Source organism: Ahaetulla prasina, chromosome 3 (genome assembly GCF_028640845.1).
Source record: "Ahaetulla prasina isolate Xishuangbanna chromosome 3, ASM2864084v1, whole genome shotgun sequence".
Classification (NCBI taxonomy): Eukaryota; Metazoa; Chordata; class Lepidosauria; order Squamata; family Colubridae; genus Ahaetulla; species Ahaetulla prasina.
The window spans coordinates 157,068,887-157,082,965 of NC_080541.1; the positions used below are offsets into that span (position 1 = coordinate 157,068,887).

The following is a 14,079-nucleotide window of genomic DNA, read 5'->3' on the forward strand; positions in this document are numbered from 1 at the left end:
ATTATGGCTGGCCAAAATATGGCCAAATTCTCTTTACTTTTAGCAAACAATGTTACATATGGCACAAATGCTATTAAATTGGGTAACCCACTGTCTGTCTTAATAAAGACTTACACAAAAAGTTTTAACTAACCAAAGAAAGGATAGATAGCAAAGGTCAATATTTTTGCACCCAGCTGGGATGTGATGTCTCCCAGGAAGCATCGCTAAGTGAGCTTATTCTACTTTATTTATTGTAAGGTAAAGGTAAAGGCTCCCCCGCACATGTGTGCTAGTCGTGTCTGGATCTAGGGATGGTCTCATCTCCATTTCTAAGCAGAAGAGTCAACGCTGTCTGAAGACATCTCCGTGGTCATGTAGCTGGCATGACTCAATGCCCAAGGCACACAGAGCGCTGTTACCAAACACCAAAGGTGGTCCCTATTTTTCTACTTGCATTTTTTATGTGCTTTCGAACTGCTAGGTTGGCAGAAGCTGGGACAAGTAATGGCAGCTCACTCCGTTACACGGCGCTAGGGATTCGAACCACTGAACTGCCAAACTTCTGATCATCTTTGCCACTGAGCCACCACATCCCTTTTATTTATTGTAAGGCTATCTTAACAGAATCTTACAAGTTGGGAAGTATGGTATAAACCTCCCACATCCACTTTTAACTGCTTAACTTATTCGGGTGGGTGCTTCCTAAGTTTCTTTCTTTGATCATTAAGGCATTGGGGGCTCCTGCCTCTCTTGTCCGATTGTTTCCCTTCGTTCCCTTCGCAGCATCTCTTCCCTTTGTTCCACAAGGTCATCCAAACATTCCCTTAAAGGTGGCAACGTGGCATATGGAAGTTGTGTGAAAGAAAATAACCACATGAAAACTAAAACTCTATTACTAAGATTGGCTACAAGTCTGATTGTGTTATTCCTCCCTTCCATTTAGTACCCCAGTGAAATTGGAGGAGTCTCTCTGAGCCACTACTGAATGTCACCTCCTTTTTCTAAATTTAATATTTCAGCCCTTTTCCCTTAGGTAACACTTCCTGCATATTTTAGTGAAGGCCATCTTCCTTGATTAGTTCTTACTGTCATGTAAGAATAAATGATAAAGATTATAAATTAACAAATGGAATGAATGCATGAAAAATAGATGTGATGTGTACCTATAAAACAAGAGAAAGTCGAAAGATGTAATAACAGATAGATGAATAAAAGTAGTCTTGTAGAATGGAGTTGAAAGTAGATGCAAAATATGGAAAGCCTAGGTTTCATTGTGAGTGAAAGAGTTAAGCTATGTGCAAGGGTTAATATTTAAGTATAAATGGATTGTTGTAGATATGTATGGAAGCACAAAAAACTGAAGAAAGTCACATGTTCTGCTCCAGTGAACGGTGCAGCGGTGGGTTTCACATGTTACTACTGGTTCCCTGCCCGCGCGCATACTTGCTTCATACATGTGTGTGTCTGCTTTCCAGGCCTGTGTTTTGTGCACGCACTTTCCGCGCATTCGCCTGGCCTCAAAAATGTGCCTAAATAGGATGGCTTAGAACTGGGGCGGAGGGGCGGGGCGGGGGGGCAGGTGGGCAGGCCCACCCGTGATTTCCGCTATTGGTTTGAGCAAACCGGTCTGAACTAGCTGAATACCACCTCTGGAATGGTGCTAATGTAAGAACCAGATTAGAGTTTTGATAAATATTCTACAACTTTATGAATGAATTTGGTTCAGGGAAAAATATTTTGCTAGGCAACATGAATAAATGGTTGGGAATGAGACCCAAAAGGGCAGGAAAAAAATGATTGGTCCATTTGTAGATTACACAATGAACGAGAGTGATGATTTCTGTCAAATATTGGCTTAGAAATCCTTTGCTTATTCCTGCTTGGAATATATTTTATGGTTTAAGTATAAGTCTCATTGTACATATTCATGGCAATGGAACAAACATAATTTTAAAAGCATGGGGTGACCAACGAAAGATTGAAAAAATATAGGATGTAGGAAGATCAGAGATTTTTAAATGTGGCTCAGATTGTTTCTTAAGGAATCTTGGGAAAAACAGAATTGAAACACAATGAAAGAAGAAATGAGAGTGAAAGTAAAATGATTGCAGGAAAAATGTATATAAATAGCATATGAAAAAGTAGTAGAAAAAAGATTAATCACACAATTGCCTGAATGGAAAATGGATGTAATAAAACAATATATGCAATATGCTTGAGACAGAAGAAATTGTATTTATATAGCTCTATCCCTTTATTTATCCAAGTGCCACAGCAATGCATGAGAAATATTAAAAAGAATGTTTGGTAGAATTTGAAAGAAACTACAGATGAAGAAATCCACCTATAAGAGAATAATCACTACAACAGATGAGAAAGAGAGATTGTATGGTTGTATAAAAGGAAAAAAGATTGTTGCAAAGAATGCAGCCAGAGAGCAGTGATTGGCTAATATTAAAATAGGCAGAGAAAATACCAAGCAATTTTCATGGAAATAAAAAATTGTCTTGGAGGTGGGTGAAAATTGCTGAACCAGATGCCTCCAGCATAGTGAATGGACTTTAAAGTAAAAATGATGAATTGATTTGCAATGAAGCTGAAGTGAGAGAATGCTGGAAGGAGTATTTTAGACTTTGTACAGGAGTGATATTGATATGTCAATGAGTGAAATTGAAATGAAGGCAATAAATATTAGGATTCAAGAAACAACTGATGAAAAGGAAGTAATAAATGCTGGGAGTATATTGAAAAATGGTAGAGCGACAATTATTGATGGTATAACTGGATAACTGTTAAAACATGATGTAATTTGCTTCCATAGTCATTCAGTGTTATAGGAAACAGAACAAGGAAATCTGATAGATCTATAATCATTTAAGATATGTATGGATAAATAAATATATGGGAAATGTTTGTGGTAGCATGTTGACTGGGAGGATGTGAATGTGCATTTGCTTTTCTGTGAAAACAATGCTGTGTTGTTGGCAGGCAATGAGAATGCTTTGCAATAAACTTCAGATAGTTTACATGACACAATGAGCAATAATTATAGGACTCAAAAATAGTATCAAAGATCAAGGTAGTTGTGTTTGACAGGAAAACATTTGAACATTTGCAGATCGTACAATCATATAATGCATATTAGGCAGATGAAGTAAATTCATTTGTATGCCTAATAAAAGTTTAGTAAAAACTGAAAAATGAATGGGGAAAAAATTAAGACTTGCCAATGCTGGTAGAATGTTAGTTGATAGTGCGTAATCTGCTGTAAGGAATTAATGTTTGTTGAAAGGAAAAACTGGTTGTATATAGGTTCTCATCATTTCATTATATAGAAGTAAGAGTTGGATATGTCAGAAAAAACATGATCTAAATTGCATGCAATTGTAATGGATACTTAAAGAATGTGTGAAGAAGAGAAAAAAGGAAGAAGATGAGGGTAGAACAAGAAGCAATGGGTGGAAACTGGTCAAAGAAAGAAGCAACTTAGAACTAAGGAGAAATTTCCTGACAGTTAGAACAATTAATAAGTGGAACGACTTGCCTTCAGAAGTTGTGAATGCTCCAACACTGGAAATTTTTAAGAAAATGTTGGATAACCATCTGACTGAGATGGTGTAGGGTTTCCTGCCTGGGCAGGGGGTTGGACTAGAAGGCCTCCAAGGTCCCTTCCAACTCTGATGTTATGTTATGTTAGGGAGAAGGAAGGGAGGAGGAGAGGAGGAGGAAATAATAATGAATAAAAGTAGATATATAAAGTACATAAGAGTTGGATCTATCAGAAAAACATGATCTAAATTGCATGCAGTTGTAATGGATACTTAAGGAATGTGTAAAGAAGAAAAAGAGGGAGATGAAGAAGGAAGAAAGAAGGGAGGAGGAACAGGAAATAATAATGAATAAATGTAGATATATAAAGTACCAGTATAGGAAATGCACATGGATATGATTTATTCATATGGCAAGAGTGAATAAAGATCAAATTACAAAACAAAGAAGAAATAATGACTGGATCAAGAGAAGATAATGGTGGTTGAAAGAAACCAGTGAGATCCTCAAAAGAAAGGTTAGAAGTTTTATAAACAAAAGACCATACAGTATGGAAGTAGTAAAAACAAGGAGGGTTTGCAAAATAGAATAGTATGCAGAGGTATGATGCCAAGCCCCTAAACCACAAAATGCAAATCAGAACAGGAAGATTCCAATGTTAATCAGATTTACTGCCAGGAAAAAATGGATAAGATTCAGAGTTTTAAAAATTAAATAAGCTACATCCCAGTTTACTAGGGCATTCATTACAAGAGAATTCAGTAGTGAATTCATTAATTGTGAATTGCCTGAACTTGTAGATTGCTTAATTGAAGGATTAATGGGTTTTACCAGATGAGACTGAAACATATATTTCCTTTTTAATTGTCATATTTTAAAATACTCCCTGCCCATCCTCACCCCACTTTCTGGGGGTTTTCTTACATGTGCTAGTATAAAGTTGATTTATTTCCATATATTACTTTTCTTTTTATCTTGTCTTGAGGGGAGGAAGATTGCACACTATCTTCTCACGCCTCTCAATGACATTATTGAATGACATTGTTTATTCCAAAATGGAATAATTACAAACATTTTTTTAAAATAGTACTTTTAATTGCATCGCTGATCATTTTTCCTACATGTCCAAATTGTTCAACAAATTCTAACAGAAAACATGAAGTAAGAAAATGATTTCCAAGTGTTGCATGGACCAATGCAAAAAGCCAATTTCCATCATAGAAAAGTACACAATTGTTTTCTTCCTGTGAAAAACTCATAAAGCACAGGATGGAGTCTCATTCGTGTACAAATTATGATCTGCATGTTGAGATTACTGTGGTGAATGTCCCCATAGGGTAGGCCATTATGCCCTAGTTTGCTTGATTTGTTCTTAAAAAACAAGCTTAGATAGCTGAGTGGAAATGCATGCAGATTGTCATCAGGACATTCATCTTTATGGCCCTTGGTTCAAGGAACTTATAAGCAAGTTACTTATTGTTCCTGCTTTTCCAGCAAATCAGCTAAGCTTGTCAAAGTTAAATCTTCCCCTGATTCGCCAGGGAAAAATGCTGACTGATCACATTTATCACTTGCTTAAAATGCTTTAGAGCAGGGATCTCCAACCATAGCAACTTTAAGCCTGGCAGACTTCAACTCCCAGAATTCTCCGGCCAGCTTTGCTGGCTAGAGAATTCTGGGAGTTGAAGTCCACCAGGCTTAAAGTTGCCAAGGTTAGAGACCCCTGCTTTGGAGTGTCTTCTTTCTAATTGTTTTGCAAGTAATCCTCAATTTGCAATCATTCATGTAGTGACCATTCAAAGTTACAACAGCACTGAAAAAGGTAACTTAGGACCCTTTTCAACACTTGTGACTCTTGCAGCATCCCCATGGACATACGATCAAAGTTCGGATGTTTGGTAACTGGCTTATAGTAATGATGGTTACAATGTCCCAGGATCATGTGATCACCTTTTGCGACCCTCTGACAAACAAAGTCAATGGGAAAGCCAGATTCAGTTAAGAACCAATTCACTAACTTAACAACTGTAGTGATTCACTTAACAACTGTGGCCACAAGGGGCATAAAACTGACTTAACAGCTGTTTTGCTTAGCAACAGACATTTTGGGCTCAATTGTGGTTGTAAGTCAAGGGTTACCTGTATTTGACTATATAACTATGTAGCTTAGCATAACTATTTAAGATCCTGTAACTCTGATCAATTCAACACAGTATACATATCAAAGAAACCTATCCCAATAAACCTCACTCGTGACATATGCATAGGAGTATATTTTAATCAGCGAGGAACAATGCAATAGTTGACCTTTCCATTTTCCAAAAAAGCCTTTGGTCAATAGAAAGCATAATTAAATGGTGAATTAGGGCTTCAAAAACAATGTGGTTAGTGTTGAAAAGAAATAGCTGTGTAATAAAAGGTCACTTATTAAACAGTCCCAATGATTAAATCTTTGCATTTGCACTGAAATAGCTCAGAAACAAAGGTTATCCCCATTAAATAATGAATACAACCAAGCTGAAAAAGGTCAAACTAACTGGTCCTTGCTAATAGTTGCGATGTATTTACTCGCTTGTGGCTGAGGAATTGTTTTTAGTATGATTCCCAGTAAGTTACAGGAAAATGTTATTTTGATCTCAAAGATTAGAAGGGATCTGCCCTTCTCTCATTTTCTGGATGGCAGATTCTCCTTCCAGCAATTTGTTCTGCATATCAAAACTAATCTCATGAAGAAATCATAATGGATACCCAGGAAAGCCAAAATTCCTCAATTCACCTGCTATGTTATTGATGGAGTGTACTTTTCATTTGTAATTTGAAAACAGTGAAGTAATCCTTTGTTTGGAAGGAGCAACTTTTAACAAGTCATACCACATATTAATTGAGTCCTCTAAGTTGAGCTTCTCTTGTAATTATCCAATTTGTCTGAATTCTAATAAAGCAGGTATCAAGGCTCCAGAGATACATATTTTATTTTAGTGCTATTTATGCTTCAGTCCTTCCAGAATACCAACAGAGGTTGTTGTTTTTTTTCCTCCCCTTTCTGGAGAATACAAGATGTTTAATGATACCAGCTGGGAATAGCATTTGCCTTGATTTTTCTTGATGTTCTTTTGAGGTCTCTCGGTTGAAAGGTACAAAAGAGTCATTAAGTGGCTGACATTATTTTCATTGTCTTCCTGTGCTTTCTAAGGAAACAAAATATGTATATTAATTTTCTTATGGTTCAGGAATAATTAACCGAGCTGCTTTGATCCAGAAATTATGGCTTTCTACAGCTAAGCCTTTTCAGAGAAGAAAACCAGATGGGCCAATTTAATGCAGCTCTCAGAAGCGCTATATAAAAATCCCATTGTATAAGCACCACGACACATACACTTACACACAAAAAGCTCAATCTGGTTATTTTTACGAGACTTTTAGTCCCCTGATTCCCATAGTTTTTCAACATACAGCAAGCAAGCTTCGTGCTGCAGGAAGAATCCCCATCTTCATAAAATTTGATGTCCATTTGGAAGTTATTTAGCATGATTTCAGTTTTCAAAACAAGTTTAAGATTATGGTCTTTTGCAAAGCAGCGGCCACAAGGCAAATTATGATTAAAGTGCAATAAGATAGACTTCTATTTTAATAAGATGCATATCAAGAAAACAATATGCAGTTGATATCTGGCCAGTAAGACTACACAAAACAGCAAATCGAATCATACATGCAACATAAGAAAGTGCATTTTCCCAAATAATAAAAAAAAAAAATCCCACAGGAAATGTGTTTCCACTGAAATTACTCCTCAACTCTCATTTTCTACTCTAACAGCACACTAGTGGATCATATAAAATACGTCAGAATGCAGGTAATACTTGACTTATAACAGTTCGTTTAGTGACCATTCAAAATTACGACAGCACTGAAAAAAGGGACTTATGACTGTTTTTCACACTTACAGCCACTGAAACATCCCCATGGTCACGTGATCAAAATTCAGATGCTTGGACTCATATTTATGAAGGCTGAGGTGTCCCAAGATCATGTGATTCCCTTTTGCGTCCTGACAAACAAAGTCAATGGGGAAGCCAGGTTCACTTAACAATCGTTACTAACTGAACAACTGCAGTGATTCACTTAACAACTGTGGCAAGAAATGCCACAGTTGGGCTAAAATTCACTTAACTAATGTCTTGCTTAGCAACAGAAATCTTGGGCTCAATTGTGGTCATAAGTCGAGCACTACCTGTAGTGCCAAATTAGATACGTTAAATCACAATATATCTATGTGTTTAATGTTCATCAGCAAATAGCTGCAGAGAAGAGAAATAATTATAAAGATCGCAGCAGATATAGGAAGCACATTTAAATCTTTCTGGCACTCTGCAGTCCTAATAAAAATCAATCCTATGGAGTTATTTGTAATGAGAGGAAATTCACCACTCTTATTTCCTCCCAATACAAACAGAAATTTAGGATGAATTAATTTTCAGCTGGACCAAGGAAGGACAAATATTAAACTTTCTTTCTCCATCTAATGCAGTGGTTCTCAACCTTTATAGTGCTGCGACCCCTTTAATACAATTCCCCACGATGTGGCGACCCCAACCGTAAAATTATTTTCGTTTTGAATTTATCGCGCCTGAAGCCGTATTGGCTAGTGATCTGAACTGCTTGCGATTGCCTTGAGGACGGAGGCATTAAAGCAGAGACTCCTCCCCTATTAAGTTTATCACGCCTGAAGCCAGATTAGGCTAGCGATTGGGAGTGATTGCAGCTGACTTGAGAGGGAGACATCAGAGCAAAGATTTCTCTTTTTTTTAATTCATCGCACCTGAAGCCGAATTCGGCTAGCGATTTGAAGAGCCTGCAGCTGGTTTGTGGAGTCAACCATTGGAGCGCAATTCTTCGACTCACAAGTATACTTCCCATATTTCCGATGGTCTTAGGCGACTCCTGGCAAATCATCATTCGACCCCCAATGGGGTCACGACCCACAGGTTGAGAACCACTGATCTAATGCAATCCCAGCCATTTTATTGTGGAGTTGATTAAAAGATGAAGGGGTACCAAGGTGAGAAGAGTAATGTTTCTTTTGTACTGGGTGGGATTATTTATTTCTACGTTTGTATTTTTTAAATTATTATTATTTTCTGAAAAAAAAACCCAGATTATTGTATATAATACAGACAGCCATTAAGTCTTATTTATTTATAAATAAATAAATGTTTGTGGGTTTTGCAACATTTGCATTTGTTCAAAAGAAGGATACATTTACTGATATATCTACAAGACTTTGATGTTTTACGTGCAATTAAGACAGACCATGGAAGGCTGGCCATACTAAATGTGTCTATACTTCTCAATTACACTATTTTGCTACCCTCATTACCTCAGAAATTAGGAAAGAATATGGCAGTTGCATTGTTTCAGTCCTCTAGATAGTCCTATATGTCCCCACCCGATCACTGATGTCGCCTATACTGACTTCTCCCCAAAGTGCACCAAAATAACTTCCCTTCCTAATTTGGATAGTGAATTTTATTTTATTTTCTAGACTTTCCTTCTGTAGTTGTCAGGATGAGCATGACATTGAGAGCCAATCTGTTCCTTTCTTGCCTGTTAGAAAAATCACTTTTAAGAATGCTACTCATTTCATCAGAGGCCTTGGCTAACCAGTAGAAAATAGCAAAGAGGCTCTCCAATTCATTTGGAAAGCACACATACGCACACATGTACAGAGAGAGAGAGAGAGAGAGAGAGAGTACATTGGGATAATACTGCACAGTATTAGTTCAAGAACTGGGAGTCATTCCAAATGAATGCTGCATTTTGAAGCCAAGAGGCCATTCGTCTTAAAAACCACCATGCTGTTCACCTGCCCCTCATTAGTATTGCACAACTGTTTGCTTGCAGCCAACAATAATATGGCATTTTGAATGAGAAGCCGTTCCATCAAATTGCACTAAGTGGGCAACACAAAAATAATCAGCCTTCCACATGGGACAGATGCCATCCAATCTCCCCCTCTACTTTAAGCTTTTTAGTCATTTTCTTTCATTTGCTTGCAAGAATATTGCTCTAAAATACTTAGCGCCACTTAGCTGCTGCATGCTGGGTCCAGTGAGCTATTAGCAGTTCAGTTTGGAGGGTCTTTGAAGATTGTCCTATTACGAGAACATTGCCTTGCAGTTTTACATGTGATTATTAGTGAGCGCATTTAATATGCTTGAGAAATCGGGCAAGGAGACAGATTTCTTTCTGTGCCAGGCATGTTACGTTGATGAAGAGCACAAAACACCAGGAGGTAGAATGTCAGTTGCAGCTGAAGGGTACATGGTGAAAAAGAACATAATGTTAGTACATGGACTGAATTGTGAATGATTCTCAACAGGAGAGACCAAAATAGTTTCTCGCTTCTGGTATCTCACAGGGTAGCACAATATGTTTCCAACATGCACCATGTAAATCTTTTTTAGGCACTATGTCACACAATGAAGACCCTACGCTAGGCTGGGGTTCTTCTTGCCTTCAAGAAACAAGAAACAGCTGGTTATAAACAACACACAGAATAAATGTGATGCTATGATATGTAGGAAAACATCAATGATTTAAAAGCTCCCGATCACTATAATCTGTTTTTGCATTTCCCATTTGAATTTCGTGCAATACAAACTAGCAAGAGCAATGTCAACATTTTGGTTGTCCAACCTACCGCTGCCTCCAATTTGCAACTAAGATTGCACTGCTAATTGTCGCTGATGTCTTAGTGACTGATGCTTAAAAGGGAGAAAGCGTTGTGTTGACTGATACAATTTCAATTAATTCTCTCTCCCAAGAGAATAGAATTTTAATTCCTATATTAAAAAAAGGTAGCAACATAAAGAGAAATTGAGACTTAGAATGCCTATCTGAATAGAGTCAACCATCATGTGAACTAATACCACTGTAACATATGAGTAATATGTTATAATACATTTCTGGATCGGATCAAACCAGGAGTGAAATCTGGTAGATCCCGTAGCGATGGCGGCGGGTGGTTTGGAAAACTGGTAGCAAAAATCCATGCCCCCACATGCCCAGCTGAGCCGTGTGATCATCAGAGGGTTTTTTTTAAAATTTTTAAAAGCACTTTTTCTTTGGCTGAAGAGGTTGTAGAAAAAATGCTTTTAAAAGGCTCCTCTGATGATCCCAGCTGAGTTGCCTGATCATCAGAGGCTTTTTTTCTTTTAAAGGCAAAAAAAATGCTTTTAAAAGAAAACAAAAGCCTCTGGCAATCAGGCAGCTGGGATCGTCGGAAGAGCCTTTTAAAAGCATTTTTTCTGTAACCTCTTCGGCCGAAGTGGTTGTAGAAAAAATGCTTTTAAAAGTTAAAAAAAAAAAAGTTGGCCACGCCCACCCAGTCACATTACACCCCCCACCAAGCCACCGGTAGTAACAAATTTTACATTTCACCACTGGATCAAACCTGCTATTACTGGTAGTTCAGGATACAAATAGTTTTCCACTTACAACCACTAGTGACAACTTACAGCAGAGGTCTTCAAACCTGGCAGCTTTAAGACTTGTGGACTTCAATTCCCAGAATTCTCCAGCCAGCTATTCTGGGAGTTGAAATCCACAAGTCTTAAAGCTGCCAAGTTTGAAGACCTCTGACTTACAGTCTAGTTACCGTTCAAAGTTATAATGGTACTGGAAAAAAGTGACTTATGACCAGTCCTCACACCTACATCCAAACAGTATCCCCATAGTCACATGATAAAAATTTAGGCACTTAGCCACTGGCATGTATTTATGACAGTTGCAGTATCCTGGGGTCCCGTAATCACCATTTGCAACTTTCCCAGCTGGCTTCTGAAAAGCAATGTCAATGGGGGATTTACTTAACAACTATGTGATTCACTTTACAACAATAATGTGATGATTTGCTTAATGACTGCAGCAAAATCAGAGGTGGGATTCACATACTGTAGCAACTGGTTTGCCCAGCACCGGAAGTGTGAATGCTTGCGGTCACATGCGTGCGGCATCACAAAACACGGCACTTGTCACATGCGCACCATCCACGCATGTGTGCGGCATCAAACAACGTGGCAATTCTCTCATATGTGCTGTCTGCACATGCGTGCGGCATCAAAAACACATTGATATAGGACAGGATTGTGCCCGAGCGGGTAGGCAGGTCGGCACTACCGGTTCACACGAACCGGTTGAATACCACCTCTGAGCAAAAATGATCATAAAACTCACCTAACGAGCACTTCAGTTAGTGACAGAAGTTCTGACTACCTGTATTGTTTCTCACACTTATGCTCGCCTCGGGGATGCAGGGGAGGCTACCAAGTAAGAGATTCAGGATTTGTGACTATGAAGAAGAAAATCTTGAGATGGAGTAATCGGGACTGGCAGAAAATAATGGATGGGAAGGTGAAATGTTCAATGATGTTGGATTATGACAGAGACCACCATGTGTTTGGATAGAAGGAAGAAGGGGAACATTGTATAAGGCACCTTGGAGCAAAGAAAAAGATTTGGGATGGTTGGAGTAAGATAAATATTATCAGGCCTTTGATAAGCCATCAGGATGTAAAACAATTCCATCACACATTTCCCCCTAAAAATAACAAGGTCATCCAAAATGTAATCTATCTATCTTTGAAGCATTGCTTGGCTTTGCAATTTCACACAAAGCTGGGGGTACCAAATGTATTCAAAATGTGTATTAAATCATTTTTAAAAATAAGAATTTGCCTCAGAGTCGGAAATCACACCCAAAGAAGTGTTTATTTAAAACATTGCTTATAAACACCCATATGTTAGGAAACATATAAAATATGTATGTTTTGAGAAAGACATGGACAACTGTAGATTCATGTGGGTGCGTGTTTTATGGTTTACATGTTAATAAGTTCTTTTGGAAGTTAATGTTTTAGAAGAGAGCAAACTTGATTCTCCCCCTTTATATGCATTCAGTTAATACGCTTACACAGTCTTAACATTTCAAAGAAAGTCATGGACAAAATTAGGGCATTGAAGGAGAGAAGCTTTTTTTTTTCTCTGTAAAATTTTAATTGTTTGACTGAGGGTAAAAGAACCAAAAGCAGCAACTTCAGAGAACATAAAACTGAGTAGAAGAGACAGTTTTCCTTGTGGGAGAAACCATATGTTATGGCCTGAAGCAAGCAGAGCAAAGAAAAAAAGAGCACCTTTGCTTGTGCAAAAAATAGGTGGCCATTTAGCTTCTTTTATGATTAAAGGATAAGAAATGTAACTTACTAAACGCACTGGGTGAGTTGTGGGCTCCTGCCATCTGGACAGGTTGGAGATGCAGATGATGGAAAGGCATGTTTTTATTTCCTGAAGTGTCAAAACATGTAATAAAAAATATGGCTCACAGTAGTGGCTGTCATCGGAATGAAGGTGAAGCTTTGATCCAGTGTTTATCACATCATTCATGCTTTTCAGATTTTATTCTCTGGGCTACCAAAATAATCAGCTATTTTGATTATTGAGCCTGGTAGGTGTTTCAAACACACCACTCGTACTCACACACAGAAAGCTGTTCCTGGAGACCCTTCAGAAAGAATTGGCAGCTTGCTTCTCAAGTGTTTCTCCACTTCGATGCAAAACTGACACCAACTTCTGTTGAGTTCTAAAGAGTTCTACATATGATTGACTGTGTTGTAACAGAGTTGTTAATGCTTGGAATAAACTACCAGACTCTGTGGTCTCTTCCCAAAATCCCCAAAGCTTCAACCAAAAACTGTCTACTATTGACCTCACCCCATTCCTATGAGGTCTGTTAAGGGGCGTGCATAAGAGCACAAGAGTGCCTACCGTTCCTGTCCTATTGTTTCCTTTCGTTATATCCAATTAATATAATGACATACTCATACTTATATATATGCTTATATATTGTATTTTTATTTATTTTATTTATTTATTTATTCGTATTTCTATACCGCCCTATCTCCCTAAGGACTCAGGGCGGTGTACAGCCATATAAAAACACACAAATATACAAAATAAAACATTCATCTAAAAAACTTATTATAAAGGCCAAATATTTAAAATAAGATATGAATAATAAAACCCAATTTAAAACCAAAGCTAAAATTTAGTCATTTAAAAATTTAAAACCCTAGTCCAGTCCTGCGCAAATGAATAGATGTGTCTATTATAGTTATTTCATGCTTACGCTTATATATACTGTGTGACAAAATAAATAAATAAATAAATAAAATAAATAAATATTGAAGCTGAACAATTACATCCTTCCTGCAATGACCCCACCCCACCCCCGGGCCTATTCTGAAAGTCAGTATGCCACAAATAAATAAATAAACATACAAATACTATGTATACCATCATGTGCATGCAATGCTTCCATGCTGGAAAGCATTCTCCACAGAGACTCTCCTTAGGCCACGTATTTTCTAAGTGCATGTGAGGCCCCATTCATATCCAGTAAAACCCAGAATCTTAGGCAGTTTGCGATACATACCTACTCTGTGAGTAAACTGGCACTTGGCAAAGAGCTTTGGAAGCCTTATCGTAATTTTA

General features: G+C 37.7%; 1 protein-coding gene across 2 annotated transcripts in view; it reads right to left on the minus strand.

The window, feature by feature from the left end:
- ST6GALNAC3 (ST6 N-acetylgalactosaminide alpha-2,6-sialyltransferase 3) overlaps positions 1 to 14,079 on the minus strand; it is a 367,526-nt gene that overhangs the window by 134,577 nt on the left and 218,870 nt on the right. Inside the window, exon 1 of one of the 2 annotated variants that reach the window (XM_058177131.1) lies at positions 6,308 to 8,593. The exons of the other annotated variant lie outside the window; for it this stretch is intronic. The gene's annotated coding sequence lies outside the window, so the exon portion shown is untranslated. Of the gene's footprint in view, positions 1 to 6,307; positions 8,594 to 14,079 lie in introns of those variants that run through there. 2 annotated transcript variants of the gene reach the window in all.